This window comes from Herpailurus yagouaroundi, unplaced genomic scaffold (assembly GCF_014898765.1).
Source record: "Herpailurus yagouaroundi ecotype Mexico unplaced genomic scaffold, PumYag 199, whole genome shotgun sequence".
Taxonomy (NCBI): Eukaryota; Metazoa; Chordata; class Mammalia; order Carnivora; family Felidae; genus Herpailurus; species Herpailurus yagouaroundi.
The window spans coordinates 17,289,977-17,295,768 of record NW_024412430.1 but is presented as its reverse complement, the minus strand read 5'-3'; positions in this window follow the sequence as shown (position 1 = coordinate 17,295,768).

The window sequence follows — 5,792 nt, the reverse complement described above, 5'->3', positions numbered from 1 at the left end:
TGAAATTTTTATGGAGCCGTCATATTATTTTCTGTAATTTCATTTAATATGCCTCTTCCTTTAGTCACCTAGTTGGTTTTGTTAATGTCAGGTGCTGTAGTTTTCCCGGTACCATATATATCACTATGTTTTTAATTAATATATTTCCTTTAATTTAGATTCTGGGGTATTATTAGTGCTCATTATTATCTCTGTGGGTGTCTGCACTATTCATCTATTCAAAGAAATTTTTCCATCCTTCCTATGTCTGTGATTTAGAGATCTTGCAGCCTCCCAGATTGCCTTAGTCCAAGCTTTCATTTCTAGATTAGTAAGGAACCTAGAATTTTGTGTGAGTGAGCCGCTGTGTCTTTCAATTGAACCACATTATGCTTCGTTCCTCAGCCCATTCTTGTATTCTCTTTCCTATGAAGTAGGTGCCCTGATCTGATCTGATGATGATGATTGGGCTATCAAAGCAAGTAACACAGCTTTCTAACACTCTGGTGTTGGTTTCTTAAATCATTTTTCTGGGAAAGATAGGGGAATCCTATTCCTGACCATGTGTCTTCTATGGTGCATACATATATTTTATTCTCTGATACAGGCAAGAGTTTGTTATAACCAATTTGTGTAATTTGGGAGAGTGTGTCAGTTTTGACCAAATCTGGAGTATTCACTAATGACCTTCAACCTTCATCTTTGGAAATTCTCACATTTCTTTATTTGAGAGTGGAAGGGTTTCGTAAGGATATAGATGTTGCTTGCCTCTAACCATGTTCTCCTACTGCATTTGCCAGCATAACCTATTTCGTGATGTGCAGGTGTCCATGCAATGCTCCTATCAATTGGCATATGTCTGTGTTGGCTATCTGTACGTCTTCTTAGAAGAAATGTCTGTTCATGTTTTCTGTCCATTTTTAAATTGGAGTATTTGGGTTTTATGTTGAGTTGTAGAAGTTCTTTATATACTTTGCATACTAATCCTTTATCAGATATGTAATTTGCAAATATCTTCTCCCACTCAGCACGTTTTCGTTAGTATGTTTTGTTGGTAGTTCCTTTTGCTACGCAGAGCTTTTTATTTTGGTGTAGTCTCAATAGTTTTTTTGTTTTGTTTTGTTTTTACCCCAGGAGACATATCTAGAAAGATGCTGCTATGGCCAATGTCAGAGAAATTACTGCCTGTCCTCTCTTCTAGGATTTTTATGGTTTCATGTCTAACATTTAGGTCCTTAATCTATTTTGAGTTTATTTTTGTGTTTGGTGTAAGAAAGTGGTTCTGTTTCATTCTTTTGCATGTAGCTGTCTAATTTCCCAACACCATTTGTTGAAGGGATTATTTTCCCCCCACTACATATTCTTGCCTCCTTTGTCAAAAATTAATTGACCATATAATTGTGGGTTTATTTCTAGGCTTTCCATTCTGTTCTATTGATGTATGTGTCTACATTTGTGCCATTACCATACTGTTTTGATGACTATAGCTTTGTAGTATAACTTGAGATCTGGAATTGTGATACCTCCAGTTTGGTTTTTCCTTTTCAAGATTGTTTTGGCTGTTTGGGGTCTTTTGTGGGTCCGTAGAAATTTTAAGATTGTCTGTTCTAGCTCTGTGAAAAATGCTGTTGGTGTTTTGAACAGGATTGCATTAAATGTGTAGATTGCTTTAGGCAGGATAGATATTTTAACAATATTTGTTCTTCTAATCCATGAACTTGGAATTTCTTTCCATTTCTTTGTGTCATCTTCATATTCTTTAACCACTGTTTCGTAGTGTTCAGAGTATAGGTCTTTCACCTCTTTGGTTGAGTTTATTCCTAGGTATTTTATTTTATTTTTTTATTTCGTGCAATTGTAAATAGGGTTGTTTTCTTAATTTCTCTTTCTGCTGCTGCTTCATCAGTGTATAGAAATGTAATTGATTTCTGTACATTGATTTGTGTCCTGCAACTGTACTGAATTCATTTATAACATTTATCATGACTCATTTCCTCCCTGGTTCTTATTGATCAACTCTGTGTCTCTCATCTGCAAATACTGTAAATAATGCTGTTCTGTCCTGTGACGGCACAGCATTTAAATCTTTTTAATTTTTTCTGTTGCCACTGCATGGAGTGGTGAGGGTATGTCATCTATCACAAATCATAATTAATAGTCCTAATTTTATTAGTAGTAGGTTCTCCTGATGTTTTCCATGGAGATATTTTAAAGAATTATATATTAGGTATATGCCATCTTATCTCCAGTTTGCTGCTACCCAGTCAAAGATGTTTGTAAATTAGCATTATTTTCCAAAATGCTCTAAGGTGTTGATTAAGTTTTAGCATCAATGGTAATGGACCTGAGTTGCACAATCTCTGTCCCTGGAGGATCAGATTTTTTCCACCATTGGTCCATACATTTAATAGCCATTGGGTTTCTGTGTCTGAATCAGTTTTAGGAATTCTAATTTTCATCATTTGTGTTTTGGTATAAGTTCTCACTTATAGTATTTATTCAAATATTCAAATAAACAATAATAACATAATATATAATATTTATGCAAATAATGGCTTCCCAGTGTATATGAAGATCTATTTATATTTTATTCTATTAAGTGTGCAATAGCACTGAGTCTAAACAGTGTACATATTTTAATTAAAAAAATATTGCTAAAAAATGCTAACCATCATTCAAGTTTTCAGTGAGGTATAATTTTTCTGCCGGTGGAGGGTCTTGCCGTGATGTCGATGGCTGTGGACTGAACAGGGTGGTGGTTGCTAAAGTGTGGGGGACGGTGGCAATTTCTTTAACATAAGGCAAAAATGAAGTTTACCACATTGATGGACTCTTTACAAATAATTTCTCTGCAGCATGCAATGCTGTTCAAACACTTTTTACCCACTGTTGAACTTTTTTCAAAATTGTGAGTCTATCCTCTCAAACCCTGCCACTACATTTATGGGATATTCTAAATCCTTCGTTGTCATTTTGACACTCTTCACAGTATCTTCACCAGGAGTAGATTCCATCTCAGAAAACCACTTTCTTGGCTGATTCATGAGCAGCAACTCCTCATCTGCTCAAGTTTTATCATGACATTGCAGCAGCTCCGTCCCATCATCACGCTCCACTTCTGATTTTGTTTCTTTTGCTATTTCCACCACATCTGCATCTACTTCCTCTCCTGAAGTCTGGAACCCCTCGAAGCCATCCATAAAGATTGGAATCAACTTTTTCCACCCTCTTATTAATGTTGATATTTTGACCTCTCGCCATTATTCACAAATGTTACTAATGGCATCAAGAATGTTGAATCCTTTCAGTTTATTCTGTGCAAGTACCTCAGAGGAATCACTCTCTGTGGCAGCTGTAGCTTTATGAAATGTACTTCTTTTCTTTTCCTTTTTTTTTTGAAAGAGAGCATGCCTGAGTGGGGGGATAGGGGTGGGGGGAGGAGGGAGAGATGAGAATGAATCTCAAGCAGGGTCCACACTCAGCATGGAGCCTGATGTGGGGCTTGATCCCATGACTCTGGTATCATGACCTGAGCCAAACTCAAGAATTGGATGCCCAACCGACTCAGGCACTCAGGTGCCCTGAAATGTATTTCTTAAAATAAGGAGACACTACAGCCACCATAACTCCTTGACCCATGGGGTGCAGACTGGGTGTTGTGTTAGTAGGCATGAAAATAACATTAATCTTGAATCTATCTCCATCAGAGTTGTTGGGTGACCAGTTACTGCCAAGGAGCAGTAACATTTTGAAAGGAATCTTTTTTTCCTGAGCAGTAGGTCTCAACAGTGGGCTTAAAATATTCAGTAAACCATGTTGCAAACAGGTGTGTTGTCATCCAGTCTAGTTCCATTTGTTTTTTTTTTTTTTTTAATTTTTTTTTCAACATTTTCTATTTTTGGGGGGGACAGAGAGAGACAGAGCATGAACGGGGGAGGGGCAGAGAGAGAGGGAGACACAGAATCGGAAACAGGCTCCAGGCTCTGAGCCATCAGCCCAGAGCCTGACGCGGGGCTCAAACTCACGGACCACGAGATCGTGACCTGGCTGAAGTCGGACGCTTAACCGACTGCGCCACCCAGGTGCCCCCAGTCTAGTTCCATTTGTAGAGCACAGAAAACCTAGATTTGGCATAATTCTTAAGAGTCCCTAGGGTATTTATAATGATAAATGAGCACTGGCTTTAACTTAAAGTCACCAGTTGCATTAGCTCCTGACAAGAGAGTCTGCCTGTCCTTTGAAGCTTTGAAGTCAGGCATTGACTTCTCTCCAGCTAAGAAAGTCCTAAATGGCATCTTCTTCAAGTAGAAGGCAGTTTCATCTACATTCGGACTCTGTTGTTGAAGATAGCCATCCTCATTAATTATCTCAGCTAGATCTTCTGGAGAACATGCTGCAGCTTCTGCATCAGCACTTGCTGCTTGACTATATTTTTAGGTTATGAAAATGGCTTCCTTTCTTAAACCGCATGAACTCTGCTGACCTCAGACTTATTTTTCTCTCCTTTACCTCTCTCAGCCTTTACAGAATTGAAGAGAGTTAGGGCCTTGCTCTGGGTTAGGCTTTGGCTGAAGGGAATGTTGTAGCTGGTTTGACATTTTATCCACTAGACGTTCTCCATATCAGCTGCACTTTCTTGTCATTCGGGTGCTCACTGTCATCGCACTTCTCAGTTCCTTCAAGAACATTTCTTTTACAGTCACAACTTAGCGAACTGCTTGGTGCAAGAGGCCTAGCTTTTGGCTGTCTTGGCTTTCGACAACCCTTCCTCACTAAGCTTCATTGCTTCTAGCTTTTGATTGAAAGCAAGAGACATGTGAGTCTCCCTTTTAGTTGAACATTTATAGGCCATTGTAAGATTATTAATTGCCATAATTTCAATATTGTTACGTCTTAGGGAATAGGGAGGCCTGAAGAGAGAAAGAGACTGGGGAACAGCGGGCCAATGGAACAATCACAACACAGACAACATCTGTTGATTAAATTCACTGCCTTCTATCATGGTGCCCCAAAACAATTCCAATGGTAACATCAAACAGTTCCAGTGGTAACTGATCAAAGATCACCGTAACAAATATAATAACAGTGGGAAAGTTAGAGGTGTGAGAATTACCAAAATGAGACAGAGACATGAAGTAACCAAATGCCATTGAAAAAATGGTGCCAATAGCATTGGTGATGCAGCATTGTCACAAACCTTCAATTTGTAGGAAAAAAAAGGTGGGGGGGACAATATATGTGAGGCATAATAAAAAGAGGTATGTCTTCAGTTATGTGTTTTACATTTAGGTCTATGTTCCATTTTGAATGACTTTTGTGAAAGGTGTAGGGTCTGTGCCTAAATTCACTTTTTACACATGGATATCTTACTGTCCTGGGTCCATTTATGGAAAGGTCTTCGCTCTGTTGTGCTGTCTTTACCTCTTTATCAAAGATCAATTAACTATATTTATGTGGGCCATTTTCTGGCCTTTCTGTTCCATTCCACTGATCTATTTTTTCACCAGGACCCCCACTGTCTCAACTACTGTAGCTTTACAGTAAATCTTGAAGTCGGGTAGTGTCATAGTGTCTGTCCTCTAATTTTGTTCTTCTCCCTTAACATTGAGCTGGCTATTCTGGGTCTTTTGCCTCTGCATATAAACTTTAGAATCTGTTTATTGATATCCGCAAAAAAAAAAAAAACTTGATGAGAATTTGATTTTCTTTTTGTCTCTTTATATTAGCTAGGACTTTCTCTCTACCAAGTCAGTTATCATCACTTATCCACTTTCTGTCTTTCAAAATGTTGGCGTCTCTCATTATGATGTTGA